At 42.1% G+C, this 17788-nt stretch overlaps 1 long non-coding RNA gene across 1 annotated transcript in view; it reads right to left on the bottom strand.

Moving 5' to 3' along the window:
- Positions 1–16847, bottom strand: part of LOC130362323 (uncharacterized) — a 78310-nt gene extending 61463 nt beyond the window's left edge. Inside the window, exon 1 of the long non-coding RNA XR_008891360.1 lies at positions 16737–16847. This is a non-coding gene — a long non-coding RNA (uncharacterized LOC130362323). The remainder of the gene's footprint in view (positions 1–16736) is intronic.
- Between the last annotated feature and the right edge of the window lie 941 nt (positions 16848–17788).

Here is a 17788-nt window from a genome sequence, read left to right as displayed (position 1 = left end):
AAGCATTTCAAGGTCCTGGAGTGGCCTAGCCAGTCTCCAGATCTCAACCCCATAGAAAACGTTTAGTTTTTTTTTGTTGAAAATCTGTGTTGCCCAGCGACAGCCCCAAAACATCACTGCTCAAGAGGAATGGGCCAAAATACCAGCAACAGTGTGTGAAAACCTTGTGGAGACTTACAGAAAACGTTTGACCTCTGTCATTGCCAACAAAGGGTATATAACAAAGTATTGAGATGAACTTTTGTTATTGACCAAATACTTATTTTCCACCATAATTAGCAACTAAATTCTTTAAAAATCTGACAATGTGATGTTATGGATTTTTTTTCTCATTATGTCTCTCATAGTTGAGGTATACCTATGATGAAAATTACAGGCCTCTCTCATCTTTTTAAGAGGGAGAACTTGCACAATTGGTGGCTGACTAAATACTTTTTTTTGCCCCACTGTATATATTGTCTTTGTATTCGCTCCTAAAATCAATAGGTCACTGCCCTTGAGGTAGAGGAGACAGTTCAGATAGAAAGAGACAGCGAGATAGAAACTGCTTTTTCACCTAGCCAATAGTGTTGCTCGCGAATATTCGCAATTCGAATATTATTCGCGAATATCGCATATTCGCGAATTCGCGAATTTCGCGAATATAGCGCTATATATTCGTAATTACGAATATTCGTTTTTTTTTCTTGTTTTTTTTCCTTCACAGTACACATCACAGTGATCATCCCTCTCTGCTTCCAGCTTGTGTGGTGTAAAGAAGGCTCTAATACTACTGTGTGAGACTGGCGCGCGAAAATTCGCATATACGAAAATTAGAATTTTCGCGTATGCTAATTTTGTATATGCTAATTTTCACATCTGTACATTTTCGCATATGCGAAAATAAAACGAGGATATGACGAATATGCGAATATTCGCAAATATATGACGAATATTCGTCCATATATTCGCAAATATTCGCGAATTCGAATATGGCCTATGCCGCTCAACACTACTAGCCAAGACCACGCTGACAAGATAGTGCTACAATGGGTTGCATTGAAGGAAGATACTCTGTTGACTTCAGTGCACTTCATGTTGCATGCTTCTAGGTCCTGGTCCAGATAGCAGACCGATAGACAAGTTGGGGGATACTCACGTGGATGCACTTATGTGATGCGTCATAGCGGGGCCAAGTCAGTTTGTGCTATTCTATGAATAGTAACCTCAGCTACACCCGTGGGTAGATGCTTGACAGTGAGGTTAGGGCAGATGCCATATATTTCCTCCAAAGGTTACATTTAAAAGCTTTAAGGGACAGCATAGGCACTATTTATCTGCAATCGTCTCTGTACTGATTGCTAGTGTTGCTCGCGAATATTCGCAATTAGAATTTTATTCACGAATATCGCATATTCGTGAATTCGCGAATATTCGCGAATTCGTGAATATTCGCAAATATAGCGCTATATATTCGTAATGACGAATATTCGTTTTTTTTTTTAATTATTTTTTTCATTTTTTTTTTTTTTACAGTACACATCACAGTGATCATCCCTCTCTGCTTCCAGCTTATGTGGTGTAAGAAGGCTCTAATACTACTGTGTGAGACTGGTGCGCGAAGTTTCGCATATGCGAAAATTTGCAAATGCACATTTTCGCATGTGCGAATTTTCGCTTATGCTAATTTTTGTAAATGCAAATTTTCGCATATGTTAATATTCGCACACGTGAATATTCGCATATGCGAAAATAAAACGAGAATATTACGAATATGTGAATATTCGCGAATATGACGAATATTCGTCCATATATTCGCGAATATTCGCGAATTCGAATATGGCCTATGCCGCTCAACACTACTGATTGCTTAGGATTCGGAAAACAGCACCACATCTGTCTACAGGACATGTGTGGTATTACAACCATGTTTATTCCCCTCTTAACAGTGCACTCCTGAGAGGGGTACTTTTCTGAAAAAACATGTGTTTAAGTTCAGTCAGATATTGTTTGACTGAAATATATTAACTCATATTTACTGTGTTCATAAGTTAGAGACTGAACATTGTTCATGTGACATTCCACCTCCAAATGCTCTTCGGTTATCCCTTGGGACATTGCCAGTGAAAAGTTTCTGTGTACGGACAAAATTAGATGAGAACTTATAAAAAGCATTCCTATAATGTTCTGATGAGAGACACAAGGGTGGGGACTGTTGTCTTTGATAGATTTCTATTAGTCGTCAAGGTCATAATGCTGCGTTATGACAAGAAGTCACATGGCGGCCTCATCACATGGTAGCAGCCATGGTCAGCTTGAACAGTCCAATTTCCCTTCTTGAATAATTTGACTTCTATATTAAGAATCATGTGAAATGGGAGATGACAGAAGAACATCCTGGTATGTGTGATGAATCTCTGTAGGGCTTCTGAAGAAGGGGATGTCAGAAAAATTAGAAAACGGTCTTTGTTTGCAATGCTGGGTTCATAAAGCAGATTCCTCAATTTAACGTCATAGAAGCAAATTACATAATCGGTGTCCATGGCGACAGTAAACTATACATTTTTTACCATTTGCAAGAATTCTAGTCTTGCATGTTGTTATGTAATATCAATAAGAGCGAAAAAATTCCTTGCATGCACAAGATATACCAATATTAGGCCAAATGTTAATGGCTCCAAGGTTTACTGAAACTAAGGTTGTCTACTGCTGGATTTTGTCGATCGGATTGGAGTCGATTCAAAGGAGAACTCCAGCGAAATGTTTTCGTTATCCTATGCTCTTGGGCTGCCATACAAAAAATAATAACCTTTAGCCTTCTTTTTGTGGCTGTGCCGCTGGAATGAGTCTCTCTTCAACCGGCCTCGTTCTTCTTCCGGTTTTTGGTGCCCGACACATCACACTGCTGTCCGCTAATCGCCAGCTGCAGCGATGTCCGGTTTCAGCCGGTGATAGACTCAGCGGCAATGTGACGTAACGGGACCTGTTTTCATTTTGTTTTGGTTGTATTTTTGCTGCAATTTTTCAAAATCGATTTAAAATGACACATTTCAAGCATGCGATTTGTGCAATTGCGTTATTACCGCACATACTCGAGTATGAGCTCAGTTTTCGGCACGATTTTTGTGCTGAAAACGCCCCCCTCGGCTTATACTCAAGTGAATTCTCTGCCTGTCAATCCCTTCTCAGTGGTCTTCAACCTGCAGACCTCCAAATGTTTCAAAACTACAACTCCTTGCATGCCCGGACAGCCATCGGCTGTCCGGGCATGCTGGGAGTCGTAGTTTTGAAACCTCTGGAGGTCCACAGGTTGAAGACCACTGCGGCCTTCGTCATCAACCAGACCCCCCCTTTAGTTTTCTACTCACCTCCCCTCGGTGGGAAGGGAGGGTGAGCTGGTCCGGGCCTCTATGCTGAAGGGACCGTCCGGTGGGGAGGGTTAGTCGTTCCGGGCTGTCCATTTTCACCAGGGGGGGGCCCCTCTTCTCCGCACTCCTGGCCTGCCCCGGACTAGTGACATTGCCTTGACGATGACGCACAGGGACGTTCATGCGCAGGGAGGCCTAGGTGATTGGTTTAGTTACTATATATCTGGATCCCATAGAGATAGCAGTAGTAACAGTATAAATATGGAGCTGAGAGGGAAGGGGTCTGGTAGCTGAGAGGAGAATTTGATAGATCATGATGCCATCCTGTAGTTCATTGGAACTGACCCAGGACTGACACATTAAACACTGTGATTTTCTGTGTGTCAGACTGGTGATCACATGACCCAGTTACAATGATGAAATACACAGATGCAGCTGTGCTAGTAGGAAACAAAATGACACTGTAGACCAAGTGATGGTGATTGTGTATGATAAGGGCAAAAAACAAAGGGAACCTGGGGTGCTTCTTTAACCCCTTAAGGACTCAGCCCATTTTGGCCTTAAGGACTCAGACAATTAAATTTTTACGTTTTCATTTTTTCCTCCTCGCCTTCTAAAAATCATAACTCTTTTATATTTTCATCCACAGACTAGTATGAGGGCTTGTTTTTTGCGCGACCAGTTGTCCTTTGTAATGACATCACTCATTATATCATAAAATGTATGGCGCAACCAAAAAACACTATTTTTGTGGGGAAATTAAAACGAAAAACGCAATTTTGCTAATTTTGGAAGGTTTTGTTTTCACGCCGTACAATTTATGGTAAAAATGACATGTGTTTTTTATTCTGAGGGTCAATACGATTAAAATGAAACCCATTATTATATACTTTTATATTATTGTTGCGCTTAAAAAAAATCACAAACTTTTTAACCAAATTAGTACGTTTATAATCCCTTTATTTTGATGACCTCTAACTTTTTTATTTTTCCGTATAAATGGTGGTATGGGGGCTCATTTTTTGCGCCATGATCTGTACTTTTTTTTTATACCACATTTGCATGTAAAAAACATAATACATTTTTTATAATTTTTTTTTAAATAAAATGTATGAAAAAAGTAGGAATTTTGGACTTTTTTTTTTTCGTTCACGCCGTTCACCGTACGGGATCATTAACATTTTATTTTAATAGTTCGGACATTTACGCACGCGGCAATACCAAATATGTCTATAAAAAATGTTTTTTACGCTTTTTGGGGGTAAAATAGGAAAAAACGGACGTTTTACTTTTTTATTGGGGGAGGGGATTTTTCACTTTTTTTTTACTGTTACTTTTACATTTTTTTACATTTTTTTTTACACTTGAATAGTCCCCATAGGGGACTATTCATAGCAATACCATGATTGCTAATACTTATCTGTTCTATGTATAGGACATAGAACAGATCAGTATTATCGGTCATCTCCTGCTCTGGTCTGCTCGATCACAGACCAGAGCAGGAGACGCCGGGAGCTGGACGAAGGCAGGAGAGGGGACCTCCGTCCGGCGTTCTGAATGATCGGATCCCCGCAGCAGCGCTGCGGGCGATCCGATCGTTCATTTAAATCGCGAACTGCCGCAGATGCCGGGATCTGTATTGATCCCGGCACCTGAGGGGTTAATGGCGGACGCCCGCGAGATCACGGGCGTCGGCCATTGCCGGCAGGTCCCTGGCTGCGATCAGCAGCCGGGATCAGCCACGCATGACACGGGCATCGCTCCGATGCCCGCGGTTATGCACAGGACGTAAATGTACGTCCTGGTGCGTTAAGTACCACCTCACCAGGGCGTACATTTACGTCCTGCGTCCTTAAGGGGTTAAAGTGTACTTGTCAAAAGTTTGCCCTAAAGACATGTTAAAGGTTTTGATCGGTCTGGGTCACACCCAACCAATTGCTAGAAAAGCATGGCTGACTGAGAAAATCCCATAGACTTAGGCCCCTTTCACACTACCGTTATGCTCCTGCATGGTGCATGTCCTTTATTTTGACAGAATGTTGGTCAAAATTGGTCATCAGTTATCATCCGTTGTAGATATTTCGTTTTTTTTTTTCTTGACCCGTTATTGGGTGTCAGAATGCAGGAACATAACGGCAGTGTGAAAGGGGCCTTACACTGTAAGTTTGTCTCACTAAGCACGCTCTCTGCCTGGCTCATTCTACCGATCAAAACTTTTGACATGTCTTTACAACATGTGAAACTTTATTTAAGGGTACGTTCACATGTACAGTATCCTGCGCAGATTTGATGCGCAGGATTTGTAACTGCAGATTAGAAGCTGTGCTCAGTCATATAGTTTACAATGAAATCTGCAGCAAAAAATTCTGCGCATCAAATCTGCGTACATGTGAACGTACCCTTACTGTACTGTATGTTGAGGGATCACTGTATGTTTTTTACCTTGAATGTTAAAAGGAATCTGACATATGGATCAACCCCACTGACCTGAATATACAAGCGGATAGTGTGGGTGATCCTGAGTGAAACAATGTATTCCCTACCGTAATCCGTTTAGCCATTCCCAAGTTATAGCACAATAAGTCTTAACTGCACTGTAGGCGGGTTTACAGCCTATCTGCACCTCTGACACCATCCCCTGGGTTCTGTTCGCACCACCCCACTTATCCTGGAGATATTGGAGAGGAGAGAGGAATATTGATAAACACGGCGGCGCAAGCAGGACCCAGAGGATGACGCATGCAGATAGTCTTCAAGCCTGCCTCCATTGCAGTTAAAGGAGTACTCTGGTGCAGACTACTCCTGCTCCGTTCTGCCCAGGCTGCAAAAAAAAATGAAAATAAACCATAACTCACGTTCCTGGGTTCCCGCGTTGTGCCACTACAGCTGATCGGTCCTCCGGTCCATCTTCTTCTTACTTCAGTGTGAACGAAGCGTCACATTGGCGCTCAGCCTGTGGCCGGCCGCTGCGATGTTCTGCCTCGGCCCATAATAGGCTGAGCGCCATGTGACGCTTCGTTCACACGGAAGTAAGAAGAAGATGGACCGGAGGACCGATCAGCTGTAGTGGCGCTCCAAGGGAACCCAGGAAAGTGAGTGATGGTTTATTTTAATTTTTTTTGCAGCCCAGGCAGGACGGAGCAGGGGTAGTCTGCTCCAGAGTACTCCTTTAAAGGGGTAATCCAGTGGAAAACTTTATCAACTGGTACCAGAAAGTTAAACAGATTTGTAAATTGCTTCTATTAAAAAATATTAAACCTTCCAGTACTTATTACTGCTGAATACTAAATAGGAAATTAGTTTCTTTTTTGGAACACAAAGCTCTCTGCTGACATCACGAGCACAGTGCTCTCTGCTGACATCTCTGTCCATTTTAGGAACTGTCCAGAGTAGTAGAAAATCCCCATAGCAAATATATGCTGCTCTGGACAGTTTCTAAAATGGACAGAGATGTCAGCAGAGAGCACTGTGGTCATGATGTCAGCAGAGAGCTCTGTGTTCCAAACAGAAAATAATTTCCACTGTAGTATTCAGCTGCTAATAAGTACTGGAAAAAAAAAGTTTTCCACCAGAGTACCCCTTTAAGAGTTTATTTGCATATTGCAAAATTGTGCTACATCTCGAGAGCAGCTAAATGGATTTGGGTAAAAAATACATAAATTTACTTAGGATCACCCACACAAAACCACCTGTATATACAGGTTAGTGAAGTCGATTCACCTGTCAGTTTCCCTTTATGTGGGGGTAGACTGCTGTCACTTCAGCTTTGTCTTGGTTTTTATCCTATTAGCACTGAATCATTTCCCGAAACTCCTCACATCACATTTCCCGAAACTCATCACATTTATTCACTAGGCCTGAGGGTCTCATCCAGATACTCGTGTTCCAGATACTCGTGTTCCAAGACCTACAAGCGCTGATCCTTTTCTTGTACAGACTCCCGTTTGTTAGAGTAAATCCTCCTCACTTCAATGACTCCAGTCTCTACAGTAATTCTGCCTAGTACAGTTTAGTCAGGGTTATATACATGGAAACTTTCATTGGCTTAGTATGCTAATAAAATGAAGCTTAACCTCAGATGAGAACAGTGGAGTCTATTCTTGTACATTATTGTACTTCTTCAGTAGTTGACTTTGTCCTTGTGGACAGTAACCTCAAACTAGACTTCATGACAAGACGCCTTATATTTTATAAAACCGGTTACCTCTGTTTATTTCCTTCAAAACAATATAAAGCAATAAAGTAGGAAGGTCAATATGTACTTTTTATTGAGGAGAAAGGGAAAATGATAGACTTTCCTTTACTATTGGCAAAGCGACACAAGCTACTTAAAGGGGTACTCCGCTGCTCGTTTGGAACAAACTGTTCCGAAAGCTGGAGCCGGCGCCGGGAGCTTGTGACATCACAGCCCCGCTGAGGGGGCGGGGCTATGACGTCACAAGCTCCCGGCGCCGGCTCCAGCGTTTGGAAGAGTTTGTTCCAAACGATGAGTGAGCAGCGGAGTGCCTCTTTAAGTAGCTTGTGTCACGGAGTACCCCTTTAAGTAGATGATGTCACACTCCACCCCATCAATGCAAGTCTATGGGAAGGGGTGTGACGACTGTCACGCCCCCTCCCATGGACTTGCATTGAGGGGGCCGGGCTATGAAGTCACAAGCTCCCGGCACTGGCCCCAGCGTTTGGAACAGTTTGTTCCAAACGCTGAGCAGCGGAGTCCCCCTTTAAGTAGCTTGTGTCGCGGAGTACACCTTTAAGTAGATGGTGTCACACTCCACCCCCTCAATGCAAGTCTATGGGAGGGGGCGTGGCGGCTGTCACGCCCCCTCCCATGGACTTGCAGTGAGGGGGCAGGGCTATGACGTCACAAGCTCCCGGCACCGGCTCCAGCGTTTGGAACAGTTTGTTCCAAACGCTGAGCAGCGGAGTACCCCTTTAAGTAGCTTGTGTCGCGGAGTACACCTTTAAGTAGATGGTGTCACACTCCACCCCCTCAATGCAAGTCTATGGGAGGGGGCGTGAAGGCTGTTTTATAGTGCCATTTACAGACCCATATGAGGGCTTGATTTTTGTGCAACCAATTGTGCTTTGTAATGACATCACTCATTTTACCATAAAATGTACGGTGAACCCCAAAAAATATTATTTGCGTGAGAAAATGTTTATGAAAACCACAATTTTGCTACTTTTGGAGGGTTTCGTTTTCACGCTGTACACTGCACAGTCAAAATGATATGTTTTTTTTATTCTGTGGGTCAATACAATTAAAATGATACCCATAATTACATACTTTTCTATTATTGTACTGCTTTTAAAAACTCTCAAACTCTTCTTTGCAAAATAAGTATGTTTAAAGGGGTACTCTAGTGGAAAACTTTTTTTTTTTTTTTTAAATCAACTGGTGCCAGAAAGTTAAACAAATTTGTAAATTACTTCTATTAAAAATTCTTAATCCTTACAGTACTTATTAGCAGCTGTATACTACAGAGGAAATTCTTTCTTTTGGGATTTCTTTTCTGTCACAATCACAATGCTCCCTGCTGACACCTTTGTCCTCTGGTGCTTGGATCATGTATAAGGTATAAATGTACATCCTGGTGCACGAAGTACCAGCGCATCAGGACGTACATTTACGTCCACTTCCAGGTTTTCCAGGGGTATTCCAAGTTTTATTAACTTTTCAGTATCGTGCTTGTGAAGCAAAGTTATGTCTTAAGTAATTAGTGTGGGGTGCTTCGACTCCATGGTCCTTGGTCCCCAAGGTTCAGCATTTCTCTAATCTCTGGATGACTGTTGTCTCAAGTCTGTCCTGGGATCCTGTTTGGCTTGAGACAACAGCTGATCACAGGGGGCTTGGCTTCTTATTGTCCTTCCTGACAAGCCCGCCCCCTCGTGACGTGTGCGGTCCAGCTGTATAATTTATATTTGTATAAATGTTAGACAATTATGTTTTCTAAGATCCTGTCATTTCTGACAAATTTTATATGGTGCAACAAATAGCCTCTCTACTACTGGAAAACTGTTATGTACATTTTACGTTTTACTAGGTTTTACATGATATGTGGCAGAGGAAGATAGAGCACCTGACATCCACTGCCTTAATGCTCTAATTGTAAATAAAATTGCCTAAATGTACCTTTTGTAGTAGGATTCCATGCAACAGTCTAATGCGTAGGGTAGGGACTGCGGGCATGGAGAAACGCAACGTGCAAAAAGAATGCTCAAAAAAATGACTTGCATACAAAGCCTTTGATTGGCCGTGCAGTGCACCTTATGAAACCACCACTTTGGCTTATCCTAGCTTTATGGTTCTAACTTGGGAGTTCAAGGATCTATATTGTGACAGCTTATTTTTTCTTTGCGTTAGAAAAATATGATCAGGTGACCACAAAAGGTGGTGCCATTCACAATTCGGTGTGGTTAATTTATGCCAAGACTCGGCATTTGTACAGGTCACACTAGGAAATTCAGGTTCAGTTTACAAGAAATCAAACAGATCATTTAATACAAGTCAACGACTTGGAAAGGATTTAGACCCAAGGAAGAACATTGAATTTAACTAGTGTTATTCCGGCTGTCACCAGAAGTCACACATTGGAAAACATGCTGTACTCTGCTGCCCTATAAATCTGTACTTTCCTTCTAATAAAAGATTTTTGTTTCACCAGTGCATCAAAACGTTTCATACACGGAAGTAGTGTGTTATCTGGTAGTTGCTCAGTACAAGACCAAACAATCATAAAGTGTCTGACCTTTTATCATACAACCAGAATAAAAACATATAAGAATGCATCCAAATCCAAGACAGCTTGGAATAATGTCAGGGTTCTCTGCACAGCAACAACTAGTAAAATCAAGCTGAACATTCGTACTGGATGAGCTCTGCTTCATCGAGAGACGTTTAGAGCATTGACCTTTAGCAGACTCACTGAAGAACTTCTATTTTATGGGTCTGTTCACGCGACCAGTACAACTATATGCAGAAGAAGCAGTCAACACTAGTCTTGTAAGAAGAAATCAATATGAGAAATGGTATAATTCCATGATTCTCTGAGGTCTGTATTCCAGGTAGTCTTCAGTATGAGATCCCCTGTGAGAGGTCCGATTCATTATTCATTCATTACCAAACTCCTTTGGGCACAAAGCCATTGAGGTAAAGACCCCTTAAGGACCCATGACGTATGCATACGTCTCCGCACCCTGGGCTTTAAGGACCCATGACGTATGAGTACGTCATGGCGTTTTCCGGTCCCTGCCGCGCGCCGGGCAGAGATCGTAAGCGGATACCTGCTGAAATGCTTCAGTAGGCACCCAGGGCAAACGCTGAGGGGGGCCATGTAGGCCCCCCATGTCGGCGATCGTCGCAAATCGCGAGAGAAATTGCCCATGCGATCTGCGACGATACTGTGCTGATCGAGTCTCTGGGACCGACCGACCGACCGGTAATTTTGCATGATCCCGGCTGTCACAGACAGCCAGGACCATGCTGAAGTATAGGAGCGAGGTGGCAAGCCTGCCACCTCCTCCTATCCCCTGGGATTCCTTGGTTAGCTAACCGACCAATCGCAGGGGGGGCAGTTACTTCCTCCCACCCTGCCTGGCCCCTGGAAGTCCGGAGAGAACAGGAGGAAGACCGGAGGACGCGGCGGGGGACGGGTGATTGCTGGGACCCGGCCCCGGTACTTTCCTCGTCCCTAAAGACCCAGATCCCGGCGGCACCGTAAAGCGATCTGGACTGCTCCATCTGGTCCCCTTACACTACAACTCCCAGCATGCCCAGACAGACCTTGGCGTCCGGGCATGCTGGGAGTTGCAGTTTTGCAACATCTGGAGGTCCGCAGTTTTGGGACCACTGTGCCCTTCCAGATGTTGCAAAACTACACATTCTCAGCATGCCCTTGCTGTCCAGGCATGCTGGGAGTTGTAGTTCTGTAACATCTGGCCCTTCAGATGTTGCAGAACTACAACTTCCAGCATGCCTGTACAGTTTTGGCATACTGGGAGTTGTAGTTTTGCAACATCTGGAAGGGCACAGATTGCAGACCACTAATACAATGGTTCCCAAACTGTAGTCCCCCAGATGTTGCAAAACTACAACTCCAAGCATGCTGGGAGTTGTAGTTCAGCAACATCTGGCTCTAAAGATGTTGCCGAACTACTACTTCCAGCATGCCTGAGAATGTTTGGGAGTAGTGGTTTTGCAACAACTGGAGGCACACTGGTTGGGAAACATTGTCTGTTTCCTAACTCAGTGTTGCCCAACCCGTGTGCCTCCAGCTGTTGCAAAACTATAACTACCAGCATGCACTGATAGACTGTGCATGCTGGGAGTTGTAATTTTGCAACAGCTGGAGGTCCCCCCCCCCCTGTGAATGTACAGGGTACATTCACATGGGCAGGGGGCTTACAGTGAGTATCAGGCTGCAAGTTTGCGATGCAGCAAATTTTGCGCGGCAGTTCAAACTCTCAGCAGGAAACTCGCTGTAATTCCCCGCCTGTGTGACTGTACCCTAAAAACACTACACTACACTAACACAAAATAAAATAAAAAGTAAAAAACACTACATATACACATACCCCTACACAGCCCCCCTCCCCAATAAAAATGAAAAAAATGTCTGGTACGCCACTGTTTCCAAAACGGAGCCACCAGCTGTTGCAAAACAACAACTCCCAGCATTTCCGGACAGCCACTGACTGTCCAGGCATGCTGGGAGTTTTGCAACAGCTGGAGGCACCCTGTTTGGGAATCACTGGCGTAGAATACCCCTATGTCCACCCCTATGCAATCCCTAATTTAGTCCTCAAATGCGCATGGCGCTCTCTCACTTCAGAGCCCTGTCGTATTTCAAGGAAACAGTTTAGGGACACATATGGGGTATTGCCGTACTCGGGAGAAATTGCCTAACAAATTTTGTGGGGCTTTTTCTCCTTTTACCCCTTAGGAAAAGGTGAAGTTGGGGTCTACACCAGCATGTTAGTGTAAAAAAAATTTTTTTTTACTCTAACATGCTGGTGTTGCCCTATACTTTTTATTTTGACAAGAGGTAAAAGGGAAAAAAGCCCCCCAAAATTTCGAATGCAATTTCTCCCGACTACGGAGATACCCCATATGTGGGCACAAAGTGCTCTGGGGGGGCACAACAAGGCCCAGAAGGGAGTGTGCACCATGTACATTTTAGGTGATTTGCACATGGGTGGCTGATTGTTACAGCGGTTTTGACAAACGCAAAAAAAAAAGAAAAAAACACATGTGACCCCATTTCGGAAACTACACCCCTCACGGAATGTAATGAGGGGTGCAGTGTCTGACAGATCTTTGGAACAGTGGGCTGTGCAAATTAAAAATTGCTAAATGCTCACTGTACCCCTTGTTACGTTCCTCAAAAATCGCATGCAAAAATCGTGAAACCCCTGTGGGTTATTAAGGCTCCCTTTATTCCTTGTTACGTTCCTCAAGGGGTCTAGTTTCCAAAATGGTATGCCATGTGGTTTTTTTTTTTGCTGTCCTGGCACCATAGGGGCTTCCTAAATGCAACATGCCCCCGAGCAAAATTTGCTCTCAAAAAGCCAAATATGACTCCTTCTCTTCTGAGCATTGTAGTTTGCCCGAAGTGCACTTCAGATCAACTTATGGGGTACCTCCATACTAAGAAGAGATGGGGTTACAAATTTTGGGGGGGTATTTTATGCTATTAATCCTTGCAAAAATGTGAAATTTGGGGGGGGAAACACACATTTTAGTGAATTTATTTTTTATTTTTTTACATATGCAAAAGTCGTGAAACACCTGTGGGGTATTAAGGCTCACTTTATTCCTTGTTACGTTCCTCAAGGGGTCTAGTTTCCAAAATGGTATGCCATGTTTTTTTTTTTACTGTTCTGACACCATAGGGGCTTCCTAAATGCAACATGCCCTCCAAAAACCATTTCAGAAAAACGTACTCTCCAAAATCCCCTTGTCGCTCCTTCGCTTCTGAGCGCTCTACTGCGCCCGCCGAACAATTTACATAGACATATGAGGTATGTGCTTACTCGAGAGAAATTGGGCTACACATATAAGTGTAAATTTTCTCCTTTTACCCCTTGTAAAAATTCAAAAATTGGGTCTACAAGAACATGCGAGTGTAAAAAATGAAGATTGTGAATTTTCTCCTTCACTTTGCTGCTATTCCTGTGAAACACCTAAAGGGTTAAAACGCTGACTGAATGTCATTTTGAATACTTTGGGGGGTGCAGTTTTTATAATGGGGTAATTTGTGGGGTATTTCTAATATGAAGACCCTTCAAATCCACTTCAAACCTGAACTTGTCCCTGAAAAATAGTGAGTTTGGAAATTTTGTGAAAAATTTGAAAATTGCTGCTGAACTTTGAAGCCCTCTTATGTCTTCCCAAAGTAAAAACTTGTCAATTTTCTATCAAATGCATAGGAGAAGAAAGCTGGTTGGCACTGCAAACACCCAATATTGAAACTGCAAAGCAGAGTCCTCCTTTTTTAAAAGAAGCCAGCGGTGCTCTACTCCCAAGAAAAGATGAGGCAAAACGTAAACTTCATGTAAGTAGAAAACAGGAAAGGCACTCACCATACGCTTCAAATTCTTCCTTTATTCAAAAAATTGTGCATGTTTTTAAAACGACATAGTTCACCTAGCAAGGTGCAGACGCCAGCTTGTATGTTCCCAGTTTACAATTGTTTCGCTCAACTGAGCTTCAACAGACCCTCCCCTTCCTGTGGTCACACATCCATTTAAACACCTCACCTGGATGACGCAAGCACTAGGGCGGGGATTACAGAACACCTAGTTAAAAACAAGTGAAAAGATACAAAACACAAAGTTTAAAACCAAAAAGCAGGTAATGTTTTTTTTGATCTTACAGACCAGGCATGCTCCCGGAACCGAGTATTAAGGGCACGAATCGTGCTTCCTATATAGAATTTACCACAGGTGCAAATTAACGCATACACTGTGACTGGTGTCCTACAACAAATAAATTCAGTTATGTTCTTTGTTTGTCCTCCTATTTGTATAAATTTTCCTGGAGCAAAATAAGGGCACCATTTACAACGGCCACATTTAAAGTTCCCCAGAAGGGTACCTTTTTCCAACCAATTTTTATTTTCATCATTGTCCACAAACTTGCTCTGCACCAATTCGTCTTTTAAGTTTTTTGTTCTTTTGAACGTTATCAGTGGCTTATTTAATCTCATGTCCCCAAAATCCGTGTCTCTTGAGATTAAATGCCAGTTTTGACAGATGGCATTTTTTTTATTATGTCTGCGGCCGGACTGTATTTAAAAGAAAACGTAAACCTGTTATTCTTCTGAGATTTTTGTTGAGGGATTTTTTGCACTTGTTTTTTTCTGCATTACGGTTTTTCTATCGATTTTTCTAGCTTTTGGTTAGTGCTTTCAAGAGGACATCTTGTGGATATCCTCTCGCTAATAAACGCTGTGTGAGAGAATGGGCCCGATTTTGAAAACTACTTTCCTCACTGTTAATTCTCCTCAACCTCAGATATTGTCTGTATGGAATAGCATTCCTGGTATACGCAGGGTGGAAGCTAGAAAAATGTAGATAAGAATTTGAAGCTGTACTCTTCCTATAGCCTCTGGTGGTTAGTTCACCATTTTCCACTAAAACCTGCACATCCAGGAATTCCAACTCCGTTTTGCTGCATTTACTGGTGAACCTCATGTTCATCTCGTTCACATTTAACATAGCTACAAACTGGTCAAATTCTTCGACGGACCCGCTCAAAAGCATAAAAACATCATCAACAAAACGAAAAAAAAAAAAACACTGAATTAATTTTAGGTATGGATTTTTTAAGGAAAATTTTTTCATCAAATTTGGGGATTTTTCACCAAGAAAGGATGCAAGTTACCACAAAATTTTACCACTATGTTAAAGTAGAATATGTCACGAAAAAAACAATCTCGGAATCAGAATGATAACTAAAAGCATTCCAGAGTTATTAATGCTTAAAGTGACAGTGGTCAGATGTGCAAAAAATGGCCGGGTCCTAAGGTGTAAAATGGCCTGGTCCTTAAGGGGTTAAAGGGGAAGACATGTTTTCAAATCAACTAGTGCCAGAAATCTATACAGATTTCTAAAATATTTCCATGTAAAATCTAAAGCCTTTCAGTACTTATCAGCCACTGAATGCTCCAGAAAAAGTTGTATAGTTCTTTCCAGTCTGACCACAGTGCTCTCTGCCGCCACCTCTGTCTTTGTCAGGAACTGTCCAGAGCAGGATCTGCAGGATCAATATGTTCAGCTCCTCTTGTTCTATAACATACTACCTGTAGACTGAAATGCATTTCAATGTGACAGATTCTCTTTAAAATAAGCTGTACTACCTGCACCAAAGTTGTGAAACAAAACTTTTAAAATCCTGAAATTCTGCCATTATGAAACCTATTATTCCACTGGATGCTTATTTTGTGCTAAACAACTACCTCTATAAAAACTTTCTATTTGATTACTGCCTATGTAAATAGAGTATAATTGATCTCCGCTGTGCTATATATAGGTAATAGGTGCTGTGCACAGCAACAGCAGTCAGATCAGCAGGCTACATCCTACCAACATTAGCACTCAAATACATTGACATTAGCTCTCAAAAAATGAAACCTAAGCTGCAACTGATTTATGGGCTAAACCAGACAGTTTTGGTTTCAGGCAGATTGACCAATCTGGGCCGGTCTGGTATACCCACCTCTGGGGTGGCAAAAATTGGAAGCATGCAACAGACACAGGCTCCCTATTTCCACAGCAAACATTAATAAATAAAAAGAACGTCCGTGCTCCCACGGTTGGAAACATACACGGACAGCTTAAATGGATTATCAATGTTTTAGTATTTTTTTGGAGCCCCAAATACTGTCAGATCAAAAAAAAAATTATATCTTGTTATTGATGAAAATTAAAGACCTTTTTTTTGTTATATGGTTGTTTAAACTGCAGCAGTATCAGCTTGTCCATGAATCACGGACAAGGGATGACAAATGAACAAGACACACCAATCACCTCCCACCACAAGGGAGGGACATGCCCCCTTCCCCCGAGAGGATTTCTATCACTGTGAGCTAAGGAAAAGAGGTATTTTTTATAATAAAAATAGGTGATAGAGGCATAAAAATTTGATTATACATGGTCAGGATTAGGTACTGAGTAACATATTAATTCTTTTTTTCTTTTGTAGGATTTGACAAGTATGCTTTAAAATAGTAAACCAACCGTTACTTACCTGGAAAGCTAAGCAAATGCCTTTGGGGTTGTGCAGTATATGGGAGACCTTCACTAGCCAAGAATTGTAAGATGGTAAATTACATTTGCAAAAATTACATTATCAAATAAATTAGGGAATAGCATAAAATGGGCACCAACCTTGGTCTGCTGTTCTATGTCGCTGCCCTAGGTTTTTTCCTATGTCTGGTTATTCTTTTCTGCAGCGTTTGCCTGGTTTTCCCCACATATTGTTTCTGGCATTGGCACTCTAAAAGATAGATCACAATGCTGCTGTCACAGGATCAGTTACATATAAGATTGATGTTTTTCCCTGTTGTTGTGTACCTAAAAGATGTTCTTTAATGTTGGATTTCAGAGAAATATAAACATCTCTTTGCTCCACATTAATAACTACCTGGATTCACTTTTATATCAGCATCTGTCTCTTGATGTCTCCTTAACTGAATATGTAGAAGCAAATTCCTGAGATTTAGCACTTGGGAGCAAAGACATTCTTTTCATCCATCCATTTCCTCCTATGGAGAAACAGAGTCTGCGTCCAATGCATACTTCCATTTTTTCTACCCCAAATGTGAGACATACTAGAGTGCTACTAAGACCAATCCTTACATGGAGATCCAGGAGGAAAATGGTTGCAGCTTCTATATTACTTTATTGGCCCACATGGAGTTGTGCTCCATAGGCGCAACTTATATGGGTGAGTGCAGTATTTGGCAGGGGGAGTGATTAGAGAGACAAGAAGCTGTTGCAGAGAGACAGCAAAGAGACAACACCAGTCACTCTGAATAAAAGATCGCACCCCAGGACTTGATCCACATAGAACTGAAAACTAAAGATGAAGCCTACAGACCAGAAATCTGATTTAAAAAATGTCACACATAAGTGATTACTGGCCAGAAATAGTCTTCATTCTCATGTACACACATCAGACCCATTTTTGAAAGGCAGCCCTACCAGTATAGGCTGGATGCTCTCTTGTTTTTTTTTTTTTTTTTTTTTTTGCTTGTTGCAATGGGTTACATCTTGTAGGTAGTTTTCTCTTCTGGTCAGGCATGCTCAGTTGTTCAGATCTCCTCTCACACACAGTGAAATACAGCCAAATAGACTGCAGCATATACAGCTGCTTCACTGCATACAACTCATTCACATTTACAAAAGTTCATCTCGCCGAACTTGCCGAATTTTCATTT

Source organism: Hyla sarda, chromosome 3 (assembly GCF_029499605.1).
Source record: "Hyla sarda isolate aHylSar1 chromosome 3, aHylSar1.hap1, whole genome shotgun sequence".
Classification (NCBI taxonomy): domain Eukaryota; kingdom Metazoa; phylum Chordata; class Amphibia; order Anura; family Hylidae; genus Hyla; species Hyla sarda.
The sequence above is the reverse complement of the archived record's forward strand: the minus strand, read 5'-3'. Positions and strand labels throughout refer to the sequence as shown.